This window comes from Xenopus tropicalis, chromosome 1, assembly GCF_000004195.4.
Source record: "Xenopus tropicalis strain Nigerian chromosome 1, UCB_Xtro_10.0, whole genome shotgun sequence".
NCBI classification, from domain to species: Eukaryota; Metazoa; Chordata; class Amphibia; order Anura; family Pipidae; genus Xenopus; species Xenopus tropicalis.
Window position 1 is genome coordinate 51,734,994 of NC_030677.2, and position 22,136 is coordinate 51,757,129.

Here is a 22,136-nt window from a genome sequence, read left to right on the forward strand (position 1 = left end):
TATGCCAGTAAGGCCACTGAAACATGGACAATATGCACTCCATTAACTCCACACATGCCAGTAAGACCACAGAGAGGGTCAGGGAGGTGGCGGAGAGGGGCGGCAACAATGTAATTAAAAATTAAAGAAATAGTGGCACAGTGGGCCCCCCAAATTAGTGAGCCCAGGGCAGATACCCCTTTTGCCCATTTAGTAAAGTAGCCCTGGCCAAAACATTAACATGGTATGCAATGGATTAATATGTGATAGATACATAAACATTTATGTGCTTTTATAAATATATATAAATGTAGGTATGCTGTCAATCTGGAAACTGGCCCAGTAATCAGTAAAATTAAAAAAAAAAAAAAAAAAAATAATCAGTTAATGTATGCATTTAAAATGGTAGAACACAATAATGTAGGTATGGACATTATCTAGAAACTCACCTCTGTTCTCAACACTCCACCATGAAAAGTCCATTGTAGATATGTTCTGCTTACAATTTAGGGTATGGGTGGAGCGGTTCCTATAGATCCAGGAGCACTGACATGGATATTTAGTGGTATTAGAGCCTAACAGTGAAAAGAAAAATAACGTTAATCAGTAGCAGCTTTGAGCAATTACATAGACATTAGCATACTAGTGCATTCATTTATTTGGATTAAAATGTTTGTATTGCTGTTTGCTATTGGCAAAAGCACAATTGCTTTTCCTCTAGAAACCTAAGGTATATCATAGGGATATATATTCCTATATTAATTATAAGCTAGATTTCTTTTTGTCATAGGATTACTTTCTGTAAGCAGCTGGAATAGTAAGGTCTTAATAAACATATTTACATTAAAATACATAAAGATTAATTGCATTCATTGTTGGTGCTATTATTGTATAAATAGATTTTCCATCTAGCCTTTACTATTCTCAGTTGTTGATGCCTCTCCCCTGACAAGTTAGACCTCAAATATTATACCTTCTTGCACAATGTATACAATACAGTTTAAAGACACATGCCCTTTTACTAAAGGAATGAAATACTGTAATTAAAGCATTTTTATGTTTATGCATACTCTATATTTACATATAAATGGAAAAAACATAAATTCATTCACATTTCCAGGGGAGTAATGATAGAATTCTCATTGCATCTGGGTAAAATCCCTTTTCTCACTAATGCCTGTATGTTGCACTCCAAAAACTAGCCACAAGAGGTGAGCCATTGTAAAGTCAGTGAGTGGGGTACATCCCTAACATCCTTATAGGCACTGCTCACCTCATTTCTGTTAGTGAAACTCCTCTACTTATATGGTGGCCAATCACTCCTGGTATTCAGAGTACACTGTGGACAAGATCTAACTACAGACACATTTTGCCTGTGCTTTGTTAAAAGACTATATCCCCAAAGAATGTAGGTCTCTATAAAAAAAATATATTGCAAAAAAACAGCTTATCTGTAAAACCCTGCTTCTTTCTGAAAATATACTTTTTTAATAGGGTGTGTCATTGGATAATCCCAAATAGAAAATTCTCATTTTAAGCACTAAGGGCCAGCCCCTTGGATCATATGATTCACGGTGCACACAAACAAACCAAGGGCACACATACATGTTATGTCACATCAGCTAATTATTGGCCAAAGTCTTTTCCTCCCACACTACTTCCTGTTACAGTTAGAGCTGCATTACTTCCCGTTAGGTGATCTCTGGGGGAGCACACAGCCCATCACAAAATGGTGGCTCAAGGGAAAGGATGTAAAAGGGCAATATTTACTGATATATATATATATATATTTCACTTTGGTAAGATTCTAATAGGTCACTTGATATGATATAAATCTGTTGGTTAAATGAGAAGGAAAGTTAAAAACTCAGTAAGCTTTATCAAAAAGGTCTATCTAAATACAGCCATAAGCACTTACAGTAATGATACACTGAATCCTCTATCAAAATAAACACAGGATTTCTTGTCTCTTCTTTTGTAAACATGATGTTCCAGTGTCTGACTTCCTCTCTCAGAAACATCCTTAATTCCCTGGGCCACAGTCTGTGCAGTTCTCTCCCCTCTCCTGCTCCCCCCTCCTACCAGAATGCTAAGAACTCCCTCCCCCTCCCTTAGGAATGTGTGATCTCAGCTATAACAGCTAGAGCTGCAGGAAGGAAGACACTTAAAATGGCAGCTGATATCTTAAGCAAATGGAGAAAGCTTCTAAAGCTGTTTACTCAGGTATATTAATGGTTTCTGCAGAATAAATATATTGTTCTAGGTGGCACTAATGTGGCAAATTTATTGGCAGTAAAATGCCAAAATGACTTTCCTTCTCCTTTAAGTAATCATTTTGGGGGTATAGTTTTCCTTTAAGGGCTCCATGAGAAAGCAAAAGCCAAACCCATATCAGCGCTTCCTGTTATTTCAGGCTTACCATACAGTTTCCATACAGTTTAATAATAGACATTTACTATAGTCAGTAAGGGCTGTTGGTAGCTAGCATAGGGATAAGGCCCTTTGACTCCAGTGCATTAGGCATAAGAAACACAAGAAAAACAGGCTGTTAAGTCCAATGCATTTAATAAAACTTCACTCATGACTAGTCATTATCATTCATCAAATTCATGGAACTCTGGGACACTACCCTCCCATAAAATGAGCACATTATTGATATATTTTAGGCACACTTTCCTTTAACTGCTCTTTCAGAATAATTTTTGCTATTTTTCTTCACAGAACAGTTATACTAGCCTTAAGCTTCTTATTCTTGAAAGGACAAAGACGTTTAGCTTCCAATCAATAGATCTGGAATGTTAACACAACACCTGCTTTAAGCAAGTGCACCAGCACTGCAGCTTTGATCTCTCTCTTTCCAAAACAACTGTAAAGATGGCAGTCATCATGATCACTAGAGCCCAAAATGCACATAGAAATTGTAAGAATTGTAGGTCCAACATGGAAAAATATGTAGCAATAACTGTAATAAAATGTATAAACTTACAGAAAAGTGGATTGTCAATAAAATACATAGATAATATACGGTACTTCTTATAGTAACCGTATTTCAAACCATGTATAATACCATGTGGACCAAATAGAATGGATGTATTGTATTTAGCGACTTTGGGATCCAGGAAAAAATGTACAGTTTCATAATTTTATAACCATATAAAATGATTTATAATAATAATAGCGTTAACCAATAATTGGTAAGCACTGACATTAATGCTATGCATATAGAATTCATACTATTTCAGCAATAAAGAAGGACCTGTCAAATAATGGACACACATGTTAATGAGAGAATCTTCTATCATTATTTCTATTCCAGACTTCCAGAGATGAAATCACTCGAGGGTTCTTATTGCATTTCAGTCCAGTAAGGATGAAGTGAAATATTTTTTTTTCTACTGTAAAAGAAGTTGTGTCAAACAGGAATTGAAGAGCATTCTATCACTGCAGAGATTAGCAGCATATAATGTCATTCTGGCGCTTTGCAGGCAGATGAGGCATTAGATGCTCTCCTTTTGCTATATGTATGATTAAACTTAAATTGCTTTATGACAAATGTGATTTGACTCCTTTTAAATCTTTGTTAAGATCTAGAAAAATCTAAAATAAAAACAAATACATTGTTTCCTTTAAGCAGTATTATACCTCTATAGTGCTGGGACTGCAGCGGTTGATGGATCGGCTGTCTCCACCCAAGAGTGCTTGCACTTGCACCACAGGAATTGCTACTTTCTGCATTCAGCTTTTCTGCACTTTGCACACTGTGGCACATTTTTTTTTTCTTTTGATCTGGCTCATTTTTTGGGGGGGAGGGTGAACACTCAAGCACATTAACTGCAAAATAATATGGCCAGCAGTGAAGAAATGGTCAGGAATGGCTGAAGTAGGCATGATTCCCTGGTGTGCTGCTGGACCAACAGAAATGGGAGCAGATAAATGAGAAAATGGGAAGATAGCCATGCAGGAGAGCAGTGATCCCCAACCAGTGGCTCAGGGTCAACATGTTACTCCCGAACCCCTTGGATGTTGCTCTCAGTGCCCCCAAACCAGGGAGTTATTTTTGAATTCCTGACTTGGTGGAAAGTAGTAAAACAAGATTTACTACTAAATAAAGCCCCTGTAAGCTGATAGTGTGCATAGAGGCTGCCTAATAGCAAATCTTAGCCCTTATTTGGCACCTCCATGAACTTTTATGGTGCTTGTGTTGCTCTCCAAGTCGTTTTACATTTCACTGTGGCTCATGAATAAGAAAGGTTGGGGATCCCTGCAGTAGAGCTTTCTCAGTTGATTGAAAAGAGGAATCTGCCATCTGTGCAGGATGCTTCTGTCAAATATTAATACAAATTCTGCGGGTGGGAGCCTGTTCTGATGGGTCCTGGTCCCCTTTGCCAATTTATTAAAGGGGAACTAAAGCCTAACTAAAGAAGTAGAGCAGAAATGTTGTACATTATGTTTTGGGTTTCTGTACCAGCCCAAGGCAACCACAGCCCTTTAGCAGGGAAGATCTGTGCCCCCAAAGATGCCTCAGTAGCAAACCATCTTCTTTTCTGCTGCTTCTCTGCACATGCTCTGTGCTGCTGTCACTTATGGGCTTAGGGGCCGATTCAAAATATACTGCATAAATAGAATATAAACAGTAAAAAGCTGATTAGTAATTCATTCAGATTCAAATTACATGACAAATCTAAAACCATGGCTTTTGCATCAGAATTGAATTATCAGCCCTGTAGCATCAGCTTATATGACAGACAACCCTCATTTTCTGCTTCATAATTTGCAATGACCCCCTAATATCAGCTTTTCAGCAGCTGCTCAGACCACACTGAGCATGTGTACTGTCCCACACAGTTCTAACAGAATCCAAGTAGGGGAGCTCCAATGACAACGTCCTATATCATTACTACTATAGAAATGCTGAAACTTTAAGCCAGTTCAGTCAGTGTATAATATAAAATATGGCATTTCTAGACATATTCATTTTTAAGGTTTAGTTCTCCTTTAAAATGGCCATGTGCAAATCAAATTCAAACAAATTGCTAATGAAACAGCCCAAGACTAAATAATAATGACCTGCAAACTTGTTTGTAACAAGTGTAGATTAGAAGTGTAGAACTCAAAGCACCAATTGCTAATCAAAGCACTAATCCCTTAACTTCCTATGTAGGAAATCTGTATCCATTGGAGATTTAACTTCAACAGAAAAAGGTGATGCTATTCTGGTGCCAAGAACTACTGGCTGCAAAATATTTGATAGAATGATTCTCACTTGCTGAGTCACCTCTGTAAAACAGCCGTTCTTCTGCAATAAGCTGCTTTCTCTGCATTTATGATGTTCATGTGGCAGCCTTTTTATTGCTAGACCATTTTTTACAACTGCCATTCTCATGCTTTTAGGTTATGATAAAATACTTTTTCTAGAATATACTGAAGACCACACCATTTTTTGGAATTGTAATACTCTGAAAGGGTTGCTGTCTTGATTTTTATGGTGTACTTTTTATTTCTAATTTACACCGGTTTTATTGTAAATAATTCTCTCTACAATTTTAAATATTTACATGTATTTTTGTAGGCAGCCATCTTAGTGTGTTGTGCCTGAGTCTGAACTTTTAGAAGGAGCCAGCACTACACAATAGAACTGCTCATAGATAAGCTATTGTTTTTCCAACTCAATGTACTTTTAATATGACCCAAGTTGCATAAATCTGCCCGATTTTATGCAAAATGTTGGACAGGCCCGTCGTTCATGCCCATACATGGGCCGATTCTAGCTGCCGATATCGGTCCTGTAGAATGATTCGGCAGCTTATCTGCCCGTGTTGGGCATGAACGACAGGCCTGCCCAACTGACATTTGGCCTTAAGTCAGGCAGATCTTGATGGGGCAGGTTTGATTTTGCGTCGGATCAGGGACCGCATTGGCAGGTTGATGTGGCCCCAAACCAACGGAGGCCTATCCCCATAGGTGGATCCCAACGGCGCCTATCCCCATAGATCCTTGTTCCTTACCTCATGGTTTGCTTATGCCCTTGCCAGTACCTGAACAACCTTGGACTGATATTGCTATGGACTTTACTGTTGATTTACCTAAGTCTACTGACATGTCTGTTATTCTGGTTGTAGTAGGCCGTTTCTCCAATATGGCTAATTTCATTCCTTTAAAAAAACTACCTTCTGCTCCCGTTCTGGCCCAGATTTTCATTAAAGAGATTTCTCGTCTTTATGGCTTTCCATCCAGTATTGTTTCTGACCTTTGTGTTCAATTTGTATCCAGATTTTGGTGGGCTTTCTGTAAACTGTTGGGAGTCAAAATAAAAATTTCCTCTGCCTACCATCCTCAAAGTAATGGCCAGACCAAAAGGATCTGATGTTCCAGCTGCAGAGATTATGGCTTCTTTTCGTGTTGAGGATTCTGTTTGGCTCTCCACCAGATACAATAAGCTTCAGCAACCTTCATACAGGTTGGGTCAATGCTTTATTGGCCCCTTCACCATCAAGGACATTATCAATCCTGACTTTTTAAAACTGGATCTTCCCTCCAATATGAATATCTTTGATTCCTTTCATGTTGCTCTGCTTAAGCCTGTTGTTACTAATGCATTCTCCACTGCACACTCTCCTCCTTCTCCGGGTTCTCTTGGATGATCAACAAAACTTTGAGGAACAAGATATTATTGACCAATGATAATCTAGAGGTAAAGTTCAATATCTATTACATTGAATGGGTTTCCGTACTGAAGAGAGATCCTGGGTTGATGCTAATGATACTCATATTCCTCATTTGCTCATAGAAAATTCCCTGAGAAACCTTGGGAGCCCCCAGTGGGCATTCCTGAAGGGGGGGGGGGGAAGGGTTCTGTAAAGCTATGTAAACATATGTGTCAGTGGACAGAACTAAGGTCATTCTAAGAGACAGGTTTTAATCTTAAAGTACATTAGGTTCTCTGATAATACTGAGGAGGGGTTCTTTGCCTGAAATATGTATGCCCAATAGTCCTGGCTACAATTTATTTAGGACACTATTTGCCAAAACTTAGTTGCAAAATTGTCTGAGATGACATTAATGAAAGACTTTTTCATCAAAGTTATTTCTGTTGTGTCCATGGTCACGCTAAAAATGATTTTAAATTAATATTATTATCAATTATAGCGACACTTGACAAGTGCCTCACAACTCCCCATGCACCTTTGCATCTATATAGAATAGAAAAACTGTAAAATATATATATGTGTGTATATATATACAGTATATATATAAAATACATTAACAGCACAAAAGAAAAAATACATTTTGACAGCTAAATCTACATTTTTCCCATTTTTCTAGCAGACTTTAAGCCATAGTTACTGCTCATGTATTCTACAAAGATTTTATTTTGTCATATAGTCATATAGTTGATGCCATTTTGGCTTTAGAGTGAGTCAATATATATATATATATATATATATATATATATATATATATATATATAGGTTGTACATGCAATTATAATACACAAGAGATTTTTTGAAACACAAAGACCCTTGGTGCTGGCTGTTTTATTTTGATATATATATATATATATATATATATCTCATGAATTCACATTTGGGAATTGCATGTTAATGATTTGTCCGTATGCATGCCTCTGCTTCTAATAAGGACAGTTGGTGAGCAAAGTGACAGTTGTCATGGAGAAGAGCACTCTATATTCAACATGTAATCCAGCGATGCACTGGGATTTGAGCTGAAGAGAAATCTATTCAATATGCATGTGCATTACCCTGCTCTTTTAATGGATATTCATTTGGCAAACAGTGTGAAATCTATAAGTTATAACTATAAATGCATTTATGCAGAGATAGAATGTGCACATAATAAGCAGTGTCTAATCTTAGCCTGTCTGTCTGGGGCAAAACAGAATAAAGATAAAGCCTAATTGTGAATAGGGGGCATTCTCCCTTTACCCAACAGAACAGAACCAGAGTGTCGCTATTTCAACACATGACCTTGAACAGACAATACCAGGCATTCCATAGAAAGCAAACATGAGATGCTTAATTCAAGTGACAATTCCAATGGTTTAACATGTACGAATAAATGACTGCATTAACCAACAAAATACACACAGAGGTGGGGTTAATGACAGGCTTCTAATGAGAAAATACCAGAGTAACATGACACAATGACACATTGTTGGCTCAGTTCAATTAGAGATGACAATTTATTCAGTGTTTTATCATGAAATACTGAAGAAAAGCACTTTTGCAATGTTTTGTAATATATCTGCTGAAAATTAAACAATGGTGTATAGTACCTGTGTATGGGTTAATACAATTTATATAAAAGGAGCATCGAAATAAGTAATGATACTTTAAGGGTATTTAAATTCAATTAAGCTAGAGTAAACCATGAAACCCCCATAGTGTTTTGTAAGATTATTTTGTAATACCCTCTTATCATTGTAATACATGAGCAAAAATAGTGCTGTTGAATAAAGAAATGTTAAAACAAGATATAAACAATGTTTAGAAATGCCTCATAACTCAATGACTGTTACATCCTGCAAGTCCAAACAAATACAGCCATGCACAGCAGCAAAGAATTGATGAAGGGACCTAAGCCATTCAGAATATTATTCACCCTGAGGACCAGCTGAGGGAGAGTCAGCAGGGCTTAAGGTGAAGCCCGAGTGTTCATGAGTGTGAGAGTCACCGTGGATGTGTGAAAGTCACTGGTTCCAGAGTGTGAAAGTTACCCTGAAAGGTGAGAGTCCCAAAGAAGGGACAAGTCATAAATAAGTTTTATGAACTGTTTGCTGATGAACTGCGAACTGTGATGTTTATGTTGGGAGGAGTTTGCTCCAAATAAACTTGTGTTTTTTGCCTGAAGAAGTGGTGTCCCTGTCTCTATGCTCCTGATCCTCTGCATTCCTGCCTACCATAGCTAACTCCCCCCAAAAGTATGTGTACAGGCAGTCAGCATGTCACACAAGCTAATTTGGAGCTAGGTTGGAGCTGCAGAGTGTCATTGAGTCCTATGAGATGCTTCCAAAATCATGCACTGAAAGGTTTTCCCGCTGTTTCCGATCATTCGGATACAAAAATTTTGTGACTTTCGGAACGCCAATACGATACCATTGTGACTAATACGATTTTTTAGTAAGCATTTTCGTGATATTTGCAATCATCAGAAATTATCGTATCTAATCTGAGTTTTACCCATTTCGGGATTCGAATTCGTACTTTGATGAATCAGCCCCATGGTGTGCAAAAGGCATAAACATTTTGCTATGCACAATCATGAATTGAAATACAAGATTGTTTTATCACTTTTGTTTATTATTTCAAATTTGGAAAAGTGCTGCACCAGTTGACAGTTCACATTCTCCCGGAACCTACAAAACAATTACAAGGTGCATTGTGCAGTTGCAGTCTGTTAAAGAGGCAGTTTCATGTCTGGAAGAAGACTTTGGCCTGGGGTAGAGATGTAGCGAACTGTTCGCCGGCGAACTAATTCGCGCGAACATCGCGGACTTTTGCCGATGTTTGCCACTTTGGGTTCGCCGCGTTTTTTTTTTGGCGCCGCGTTTTTTCGCCTTGGTTTTTCCGCCGCGTTTTTTCGCTTCGTTTTATCGCCTATGCATATACATAGGAATAGCTTGCGTTTTTTTTTTGGCGTTATTTTTTGGCGTTTTTTTGGCGTTTTTTTTACAAAGTATTTTTCAGAGAAGTTTTTGCCCTTGATCCCCCTCCTGCATGCCACTGTCCAGGTCGTGGCACCCTAAACAACTTTAAAATCAGTTTTCTGGCCAGAAATGGCTTTTCTAGGTTTTAAAGTTCGCCTTCCCATTGAAGTCTATGGGGTTCGCAAAGTTCGCGAATATTCGAGAGTTTTGGCGAAAGTCCGCGAACGGGTTCGCGAACATTTTCGGCGATGTTCGCTACATCACTAGCCTTGGGCTACAGGAAATTCAGAATACGTCTTCATAATGCCATCTAAATGTTTCTACTTTTTCTACTGTTCAAAAATCAAACATAAAATATATCTGCAATTTTTTAAAAGCCAATAAAATGTTGGCATATATTTTAGCTTTTTATAGGTTAATGTACATTACATCCAGGTCGGATGCGTTAAACTTACGCGCGCTCAGGAAAGGACGTTGGGTGGGGGACCCTGCGGGGGGTTGGGGGGGGGGTCAGGGGACGTGGCCGGCGGGGGCACCTGCAGGTTCTATATGTCGTCGGGCTGCCAGTAAACCAGACTGTTCTAGTCCTGATTTTTTTTTTTTTTAACTTTAATTTTGATTTTGAATATGATATCTATCTGTCTGTCTATCAATCTGTCTCTCTGTATGTCTATCTATGTTTATTTAAAGATTTACACACACACACACACAATTTGCACTCTATTTATAGTGTAAAAATATTACAATGTTCTTTGGCATCATTGCATGTGTCAGTGTTTTCTGACAGGTTGTCACAAGCCATTTATAGTTTTCTCAAACTAAATCCACTTGCAATGCTTTTTTCTGCCTGTCTTATTTAGACTCATGCTGATGGGGTAGTTCTTGCAACCCTGAAACCATTTTTAGTAAAAAAAAAAAGGGTAACTCTGAACAGATTTACAAAATGGAAATACTTGAAATGTAGACTTTCTAGAAAATGGAAAGGTGTCCACAAACATTATCTTCTGTTTGAACACCACAGCTTTATATATAATCATTTTACATTTCATTGAAAAAATACAGATGTAGAATATCATTACTTCAAATGAATTTAAAACACTTTGTTAAATAAACAGTAAACCTGTTTTTTTTATCTGAATAGAAGACACTGCATGTCACATTCATTTATGAAAACTAAATGTGCTGCTGACAGCTCATTAACAGTCATTTGCAAATAACTGAAGTGAAAATAGCATTGAGCAGAAACTCTTTATGATCTCTTTAAGAGCTAATGTTAATGATAAAGAGATGTGAAAAGGGTTACAAGATTCAAAGCTAAGACAAGCAAAAAAAGGAATACATGGAATAAAATAAAAATGATATTAAAATGTCCATAGATCCTATCTAGGCAAATCAAACAAGAGAAGCATCAAATACCCAAGGTAAGAACATATTCCCCTACCACCTCTATCTCATATCAGTAACCAGATTGTGTAAGTCAGCTTTTCCTTGAATATTCCAGAAGCCCTCAAGAGATGGTACATGTGTTGATAGGACTTGGTAGGGAGAACAATACAGAAGGTTTGTAGAAATGGTTAGGCTAACAAAAGGGCTTTAAGGTGTAAGAGAGAAGCTTTTATTGGGGACATGATGGTTTATCGTTGAAGAATAGGAAAGTGATAATGTGTCACAGTTAAATGTTTGCAGTTTATCATGGTGGAAAATGAAAGAACATGTATAGACTTTCATGAAGTAGCATTGATACTAAGTGCCTAGATAAGTCTTGCATAAGGAAGCATTGACTACAAATCAGTAAAGAACTACTGTTCTAAGGTTGTATCAGCCCACTATAAATTTGGAAGCACCAACTGGTCTTCAATATTTGCAATTGGTCTTCAATACTTATAGTTTTTAAACTAAGTGCCTTTCTCACCTACATATTTTAAGCTTATAAATGGCGGGTCACTGACCCCTGCAGCTAAAAAAACTACAGCACAATTTTATTATTGTTACTTTTTATTCCTTATGTTTCTATCAGAATCTCTCCATTCATATTCCAGTCTCTCATTCAAACCACTGCCTTGTTGCTAAGGTAAACAAGACCCTCAATACTAAATAGCTGCTGAAAACACACTAATTATAAATTATACAAACCTATTGCAAATTGTTTCAGAATATCATTCTCTACATTATACTAAAAGTTAATTTAAAGGTGAACAACCCCTTTAAGAGAAAAACTGCCACATACTGGGTATATTTGGCAAGGACTTCAATGTGAAAATAAAGGACAGAGTGGATTTAACGAAAAAACCCTTAGTGTTTTTTACTGTGTTTCAGGTAATGGTAAAATTAATAAATAGTACTTAGATTGTCACGTAAAGCAGAACCAGCCAGATGGAAATAAAGACAGAAAGAGACCAAATAACTTGAAATGATCCAGTAATATATAAGATTCACACCAAGAGCAGCATTATAATAAAAGCAGATGCATATACTGTAGAGAGAAATGGACTATGAGCTACAGTAGGTAACAGCTGCTAAAGTTATGGGTAGTGCTGGAAATTTAAGCTGAAACTATATAAATGCCAGAATGACAGACACAGGGCATTGCTCATAGAGTTGCTGAGAAAGAAATCATTGTTACATTTTAACTATCAATTGATGGCAACCTTAATGCAGAAATTACTATCAATGTATTATGGGTAATCAAACTGTATATAATGAGGCCCAACCTGTGGTCATTTAGGTATATTTGCTTGTTTGGACTAAGTAATCAGATCCTAGTGAGGCCTAGATAGTAAGGAAATAACACCTACCTGGGCCAATGTACACCCCAGGAATGCACTTCGTCAAGTGAGATGGAAACCAGTTTTGGGTTCCTTTTGGCTACCCCATGTTAATCTATTGCTCAGCACAGGCAGCGTGTATGTAACTTAGATAATTAATGGGAAACATGGCTACAGATATAATTAAGTTACATGCTTTGTAGAGCAGGCTGCTGGAAATAAAATAACAAAGGCAAACAAATTAAGCCTGTTATAGAGACGGGTAGACATTTTTCTAATACAAAGCATAAATAGTGTGTTGTTTTATTTATCAGGAAGAAATGTTATTTTTTATACTGTGTTTTTACAAACAAAAGGGAATTTGCCAAAGGTTTAATTAATGGTAAGGTAATTAACTGAAGTTGAAGTTTCTTTCATCATATTTGTCAATTTTATTGATACATTTGCATGATCAAGTGCTCTCAAGCATGTGCAATACTTTAAAACATCAGGCAACATGATGAATTGTATGATTAAGACAATGCAATGTAATGACCGATAATGATAATCGTGTCAAATGCTTGCAAGTAAAACTCAATGGAAAAGGTGGAAAAGGGTTGTATTCAGAAGTAGTGTGCTCGAGTTTGGTGTTACTGTTGATGTGAAAAGAACGTTCCTCTCCCACTTGCTTTCAAACATTCATAGCTTAACTTGCATCTTTTCAACTGCACGTCCAACATATAGGGGCACATTTACTAATCCACGAATCCGAATCACGAATGGGAAAAAATCGTATTGGAAACGAAAATTTCGGAAGATTGCAAATATCACGAAAATGCTTACAAAAAAATCGTATTAGTCACGTTAATATCGTATTGGCGATCCGAAAGTCTCTAAATTTTTGTACCGAACAATTGTAAACAGCGGTAAAACCTTTCTGATTATTTTGTGCAAACGTCCGAAAAAGTCGTGCGCCGTCTGAAAAAGTCGTGCGCCGTACAAAAAAGTCGTGCGGACGCCCGAAAAATACGGCAAAAATATGCTCGGAGCGTTCGTGCTTTTGTAAATGTGCCCCCTAGTGTATAACAATGTTCATTTATGATTTGTCTCTTTTTCTTTGTGTGTTATATTTGCATGCATTGTATCTATAACCCTGCATGCATGTAGTGAGTTCTTGTCTTTCTGTTGTTCCCCATCAGGCAGAATGTAAAAGCTTGTGGATTTACATTGCTTCCCTGTTAACCAGAAAGCATAATAATTGTGAGGGTGGATTTTTATTGTTACTGCTATATTTTATTACTTATTGCTTGCATGGCTGATAAGGACAGTAAGCCTAGTAACTAGATAGTATAGCAAACTTAGCAGCTCAAAATGAAAAATTCAAATCATTCAGTTTTAAAACTATTCAACTTTATTAATTATTCCACAAAATAACATGATTACTGAGACGGTTTTCTAAGGCTTTCACAGCTAATCACACTAATCTGCCTCCAAGAGACCCATACAGTACAAAGGTGCTAGAAAGACCTCCAGGAAGGACCAAGGGACCTTTGCAGTCTTGTGCAGGTTTTGAAGAAGATGTAGATACCATGTACTCTCTACTGTTAACCCTATTACAGGCCAAGAAATGCTGTCAACCTTTGTTTATGTCCCCATGTCCCCATTACTGAGGAAACCACACAAAAATGTAAGCCTTGCTTTTCAGTTTAAGAAATATGTAACAATAATACTGCATGTTGGTGAAGGTTTTAGTAAATTCAAATAAACATTCATTTATACGAGAACATATAAAACTGATATCCTACATATAATGCATTTATAATGTTGGGAGATAGCCTTATTATGGAACCAGTTTGTATATAACTTTAATATACCTATCCTATACATACTGACCTTTCAAATCTGTTTACATAGAAGAGGAACTCATGAGGATTCAGAACCAGCATTATTTGTAATGTAACCAAGGTAGCCTAACAATGTTAGAATTCTTCATTTGTACAGCATTATGGTTAGGGTCCTATTTCTTGCACATTTAAGATTCATTGTTAAGTAGTGGGGGTGGCGATTTCCATTACTGAGGTATCAAATTCTGAGCTGCTATTTCTATTTGTTATATTAAGGGAGGCATTTATTAACATTATGATTTTCATGTTTTTTTTGAAAGCATGAATAATTAAAAAATGTGAATGAAAAAAGTAGCAGAAAAAACACGGAAACCACTAGATTGTATTGTCAAACAAAAACCACTTCATCATATTGTCAGCATAAACAACTGCAAACCTCTAAAACCACAAAGCAACGGTCTTCTAGTTGTAAAAGGGACATCTGACTTTGACTTCTATGTAATCTCAGCAGGTTTCAGATTGTGTATTTTTGCATTTGGATTTGTTGCAGTTCTGTCACTTAATAAAAAAAAACAAGTTCTGCAACAAAATCTTGTTTTGGTGTAAAAATACCCAAACCAAAAAAATTGAGCTTTAGTAAATGCCCCCTAAGTGATTTAGATGTAAATATGCTGGGTTAGTATAACTAAGGAGGCGAGTTAGATTTAAAGAGTTGTTGTATTTAAGGTCCCACTTATTTTCTTCCAGTAATATGTTCAAGATTTTTTGAGAGATCCTGCAGGTATCATTCACATTTGAGAAAAGATCTGTGTACATTTTTGGGGTATTGCACCAACATGTTTATAAATGACTTCTTGAAGCCCACAATATCATGTCCCCTTAAAAATGCAACAGGCAATTAAACTGGCAACTTGTTGGAAATGTCAGCTTTTAGTTTTTGGCCTTGCCTAAGCTTGCCTATGTTAGAAGATGTTTGAAAACACAAAATGACAAAATTTTAGATTAGATTTGTGAAAATTTTCATCATTCACCAAAAATGAATTTCATAATGAATTTCACAGTGAATATGTATCAGACAAAACAATCCCCATTTTCTAGATATTGTACTGTGGGTAATGAAGCTGACTGGAGTAATGATTCCATGTTCATAACCTAGATATTTTACTCTGTAAGTCAAATGTTGTTTATTTATTAGTGGTATCCGTGGGTATCAGTGGTGAAAAATAAGAAGCTGTATGCTGTATACTCTTTAGCCAATCTCATACCCACATAGTATTAGTCAGAGTGCATGCATATGTCCTGTAGGTACCCACTGTAGGTAAAGTAATAAGGTTAATCAGTTCTGTTGCTTTAGCTAAACCCATAGTTTTTTGTGAGCCAATCAATTTATTGACTTTATACAGTGAGTTATAATACCTCACTACATCTAGCAAGTCAATCTTACCCAAATGTTTATGTCTTGTGAGGTATTTCATTTTGTTACAGTGGTGCATATTTTTCCAGTTTGAAGCACTTTAATATTGATGAGCAGCTTGCGGCATTTAGAAAATGGCAAAACTGCAGAATATTGCCAAAATGCATTGGACTTAATGGGTAATGTAAAACGAAATTTGCAGAAAAAAACAGTGTAAAAGTTGTGTAAAATAAATGGCGCATTTCGGTGTCAGAACACCAGATTTTATGCCGTTATTTTATGTTCCAGCGGAAGAAAAAATGTGCAAAAAAATTACGCAGTTCTTTACGCGGCAAAACCTGGTGAATTTTGTTGCTGTTTTTTACACAGCATAATAAATAGTCCCCTATGTTGTTTAGTGTATTGGGACACAATGCTATAAATCCTCACCCACTGAAAGTAAATGAGTTGTCCTATTCTTCTACAAGGCAGGTATTACTCGAAAATGCAGAGTGAAAAGTGTCTGTTACCAGACAGGACAAGACACATCACAGCGATTACCAATAACTTTCCAGGGAAATCTACCAGTATTTGTTGGGTATGAGTATGAGTTGGGTTGAGTTCCAGCCATGTAATACTGTGCTTTTCCCATTTGTATTTGAAGTAGTTGTAGTTGCCTTGTCAAAGCTAAACTTACAGAATAAATATTCCTAAGAAAGTGAATAACCTTTAAACACAGTCTCTACCAAATACTCTGTGATGCGTTTCCAAGCAAACTAAAGGTCAGGGCAATATGGTGCATAGAACAAGTGGAACAAATACACTGACATCAACATTTCTTTTTGTGAGTTATATCTAAGTAAGCCTCAGTCCCCAAACAGCATAAAAGAATAAGTTATACATTGTATAGTGAACAAGTGATGGGAATTGTTTAAACAATCAAAGGAAACATTCTGGAGTAAAACTGTTATTGAGTCATTTAGGAGAAGAGCTACAAAAACATAGATTGTTATATATATATATATATATAGCTTAGCAAGCTGTTATCCTTTCTGTGTAATGGGAAAGTGGTCAGTTAATTATAAGATTTATTGATGATGTTTAAGAGGTGATCTGAATATGATCACTGAAAGTTTTCAAAGCGTTACCAATAAACTGAAGAAACAACATATCATACAACATTTGAAGTATCAGTCAGTCTAAGTCATGCAAATCTGATATCAAGACTACTTTTACTTAGAGTATGCTAAATATGTTTCCTATGATTTAGGACTAAAGCAATACGCAGGATTAATGGATGCAACCATGGCCCTTACATTGCTCTAAAAGTAGATCAGTTGCGACAAAAAGCATGTGCATAGTGCACACTGGTAATAAACTTTTGTTTAATCCATAATGCCAGCATCATTATTGTCAATGTGTCACAATTGATAGAGTTGTGCTTACATTTCAATGCGAAAAAATGCAATTGCGCCGAAAATGTTTAAAGTCTGTCGATTGACGCAATCACCGTGGAAAACCTGGAGGGGTCAAAGGTGGTGGTAGCTTCAGGTTTCCCTCAGCCACTTTTATCAATAAGCCCAAATGAGCTTAATTCAGAACAAGAGGCAGTAGGAAGGCAGCAGCACAATGCGCAAGTACAGGGAAGTGCCTGTTGGTGCAACTACCTTAAATTAATCAGATTTTTTTTATGACTGTGGCTAAGCACAACTGAGATGTGGTAGGTAAATGACCCCTTTTGTGATTTAAAAGAAGTCAACTCTTAAACCTTGGAATTCTAGAAAGATGGTGCCACACAATGGCTCAGTGTAGATCAATGTGGTAGGTGAGACCAGATTGAGACAAGGAGACCAGATCAATCAACAAGAGCATGTTCAGATGCAAGCCTAGGTCCTTATAACCTCTTGGGTATGTCATTGTACTTTGGCACACACCAGGGCTGGAACTAAGTTTAGGCAGAAGAGGCACCTGCCTAGGGCACAGGTACTTCTTTTGCCTTCCCCTAGTCTGGGCTCTTTTGCCCCCACCACCACTTGTTGCAGTGCACTCCCCCCCCCCACAATGTCACCATGTATGCACTCATTAGAATGCATGCACATAAGGTGGGGGGAGGTGGCTGGCCTGGTTGCCTAGGGAGCCTGTCCAGCATGGCCCGCCTTTGGCACACAACATATTATGCGTGGCCTATACAGTTTGGGAACCACTGATCTAGTTAATATGCTATAAGGAATTAAACATTGATAAGCATTGAAATGTAAGGACATTTTCATAATATTGTTTAAGAACTTTAGGAGCCTCAGGCTGTTTCTTTCAAGGGGATCTTGTGCCACATATTTATTTATTTGCATTTATTTGGTTATCTGAAATAATACTGTATTGGCTTGGGGCAAGGGGTAATATAAAGCTTTGTATATGTGATACTAGGATCCTCATGAATAATACATTAGTAGAGTTCATTACACTGGGAAATAAATTATTTCTTTTTTTTTTTTTTTTTTTTTTAAATGGTAAAAGCCAAAAGTCTAAAAGGGATTAACACATTATGAAATAAGGACATTCTCCATAATCTTTAAATAGTTCCAAGGTGCCCAGACACTACCAGTATGGAGCAGCTATCAATGATCACTTCCAAAATCCATTTACCACTGCCTTGGCAAGTTCATCTATGGATATTGCTCAATTGCTCCAGGAATCAAAATATAAACCTGTGTTTTAAATGTCTTTTTTGTGTTTTGAGGATGATGTAGGTTATTATTTTAAGCTTTAAACATACAACCATTTAAAATAAAAATAAATAGGATTTGTTCAAAATGTTAAAGAATCTCAAGAACCAATTCAGGCCAGAGAAGCAATATCTACTCGAGCTGTTATGGCATTTTTAAGAATTGCCATTTCAGTCAAAGAATCAACAGCTGAGGTATTGAATTGGATTTGCTGCAAATGGAAAAGGTATGTATTTCCAGACACTGCTTGGTTTCCCCAAACATATAATCACACATTTCTATTATCCTGTGCTATTTTAGCATCTGCCAGTGAATGTAAAAGAGCATTTGAAAGAATTCAGTTAGATAATGTTACTGCAATGAATATATTGTTTTTGGAAAAAGTTCCGCAAAATGATACATTTTTAAAAAAAATAAAGTTTTCATTCACTTGTTTTTAAGTCTATACATAAACTGTCTAAGCTATACATGTTCTTGGTGTGAATGCCAAGTTAAAAACCATCACGACTTATGTCATAGCCACTATTTAAAGCTGGAATTGAATGTACAGATGTATTTCCTGTGTATAAGAAGAATGTAACACAGTCATGTACCAGTCAACATGTATGGTCACTAAAAGAAAACACTTCCATAAATGTCACATACAGAACATTTGCTTCTCCACTCACGTCATCTTTTTTACATCAAGCACAGCTGAATGTTGGCATGCCTGGCATTTGCACCAGAACTGTCTATTCTTGAAGAAGAAGTGTATTAACATAAAAACATAACCTGGGAAATATGTTTCTTTGCCATATGTGATTATTTGCTTATCCGCTCAGTTTAAATGTAGCAGTGTCTACTGATATATGCAAAGTTGTTTCTCACAAACATTCTGGAAGGCTTAACGTGACGCAAAGGTCCTTCTGGAACTGACTAAGATAAGGCTAATTTGGGCATTACCTCATGGATTCCCTTTCAGGCTAAGAATTGTAATTAAATGAATAATCTCCCAGAAGAGTAAGGGACATTATTATCTTGGATTTTTCTGTGAAAATAGCATTTAATCTGCTTAAACCCTTTCTTCTTTAAAAAAAAAAGTTGGTTGGTGATACGTCAGTGTTGAATGATCATAGTAATTTAAGGCCTTGGTTAAAAAAAACACAATTTATTCATCAAGAAAACCACTCTACAATGGCCAAATTACCTTTAAAAGTAGTTTAGTCTAGTGTGTCAAACTGGCAAGCAATGAGCTATTATTAGCTGATGTGTATATTTCTTAAATGCAATAATGTACTTATCAGCATAAGTAAATTCCCCATGTTTTATTATATGGAACTCTCTGTGTCACTCCAACTGCTTTGCCATCTAGTAGCCAGTGCTTCAGGTACTTATTACAGAAACAGATTGTGTTGCTTGAACAATGTGAATATAATTAGCTGTTTTCTGATTTCAATAAGCGTGACCTTTGCATTTGCTCTCTTTCCAATTAATTACTGTCCCAACTAATAAAACCCTGCCAGTAATCAGTAAAGGTAATATACTGTAGCCTAGCCACCTTAATTCAATGGCCAATACAACTCTGTTAAATAAACACATAGGAGGCAGCAGATAGTGTTTATATAGAATATATAGATATAAAGCATTGTTCTCCTTTCACTCACACAAAGCTACTGTCAGCTGTAAATGGCAAGAAATCTCCTGCTGCCTCCTTAGATATTGCAGATTTGGAATACAATAGAAATGTAAGGTATAATAAAGTTAAAGCATATTTGAATTGTTTTACATTGATTTTACAAGGCAGCTATTTATTTATTATACCTTGAAAGTATACTGCTGTTTTGATGGGTTTGTTATGGTTTGCCATGATGTTTTTATTTGATGCTTAAATGTATATTTAAAGCTACTGTTACATATTGTAGTTTCCAGGGAACAAGTGTCCAATAATGGGTTCACACTGCTGAAATGAAAGGCATGTGCAGCTTGCATGTAAGGAAGACAGGCGGAATGAGAGACCATACTATGAATGCTGTACAGAAGGACTAGTGCTGGGGATCTTTCCTCGGTATTCCACTCACTACCTAAACAGCACTTAAAATGATTATTAGGAGCTCTCCTTTTTTGCACCAATTTGTGTCCTTCCTTACAGCTACTATGGGTAATTTATTACAAATGAAAGCAAAGACTGTGAATGTACAGTGAGTGATACCTTTCATTGGCTAACAAAATGCCAGCTTTCAAAGCAGCTTCCCTCTCTTCTCCAGATCAGTTAGCCAGTAAAAGTTATCACTTACTTTACATTTGTCTGCTTTTAACAATGGCTGAATACCATCTGCCTAAAGAATAAAAAGACAAAATTTGCTGAATACCAGCAGAGGTATAACATATATGCGTAAAGCACGAATGTTACACAGCCGGCCATGGCAGCTTAACCCAAGATTATCAGCCCTTGAACCAGGCAATGCTAACGTCTTCAGGACCATGGACAGTGCTAGTTTGAGAGTACAGGGTAATGGGTGCCTATCCTGATAGTGCAGGATAATGGGTGCCTATCCTGATAGTACATGGTAATGGGTGCCTATACTGATAGTACAGGGTAATGGATTTCTATCCTGATAGTACAGGGTAATTGGTGCATATCCCAATAGTACAGGGTAATGGGTGCCTTTGGTGATAGTACAGGGTAATGGGTGCCTATCCTGATAGTACAGAGTAATGGGTGCCTATCCTGATAGTACAGGGTAATGGGTGCCTATCCTTATACTACAGGGTAATGGGTGCCTTTGGTGACAGTACAGGGTAATGGGTGCCTATCCTGATAGTACAGGGTAATGGGTGCCTTTGGTGATAGTACAGGGTAATGGGTGCCTATCCTGATAGTACAGGATAATGGGTGCCTATCCTGATAGTACATGGTAATGGGTTTCTATCCTGATAGTACAGGGTAATGGGTTTCTATCCTGATAGTACAGGGTAATTGGTGCATATCCCGATAGTACAGGGTAATGGGTGCCTTTGGTGATAGTACAGGGTAATGGGTGCCTATCCTGATAGTACAGGGTAATGGGTGCCTATACTGATAGTAAAGGGCAATGGGTGCTTCGTGTAAAGCACGAATGTTACACAGCCGGCCATGGCAGCTTAACCCAAGATTATCAGCCCTTGAACCAGGCAATGCTAACGTCTTCAGGACCATGGACAGTGCTATCCTGATAGTACAGGGTAATGGGTGCCTTTGGTGATAGTACAGGGTAATGGGTGCCTTTGGTGATAGTACAGGGTAATGGGTGCCTTTGGTGATAGTACAGGGTAATGGGTGCCTTTGGTGATAGTACAGGGTAATGGGTGCCTTTGGTGATAGTACAGAGTAATGGGTGCCTATCCTGATAGTACAGGGTAATGGGTGCATATCCTGATAGTACAGACTAATGGGTGCATATCCTGATAGTACAGAGTAATGGGTGCCTATCCTGATAGTACAGAGTAATGGGTGCCTTTGGTGATAGTACAGAGTAATGGGTGCCTATCCTGATAGTACAGAGTAATGGGTGCCTATCCTGATAGTACAGACTAATGGGTGCATATCCTGATAGTACAGAGTAATGGGTGCCTATCCTGATAGTACAGAGTAATGGGTGCCTTTGGTGATAGTACAGAGTAATGGGTGCCTATCCTGATAGTACAGAGTAATGGGTGCCTATCCTGATAGTACAGAGTAATGGGTGCCTATCCTGATAGTACAGACTAATGGGTGCCTATCCTGATAGTACAGACTAATGGGTGCCTATACTGATAGTACAGACTAATGGG

General features: G+C 37.3%; 1 protein-coding gene across 1 annotated transcript in view; it reads right to left on the reverse strand.

Moving 5' to 3' along the window:
* The window catches only part of npy5r (neuropeptide Y receptor Y5), a 38,219-nt gene that overhangs the window by 15,482 nt on the left and 601 nt on the right, over window positions 1-22,136 (reverse strand). The window contains 1 exon segment of the mRNA NM_001078776.1: window positions 429-554. The gene's annotated coding sequence lies outside the window, so the exon portion shown is untranslated.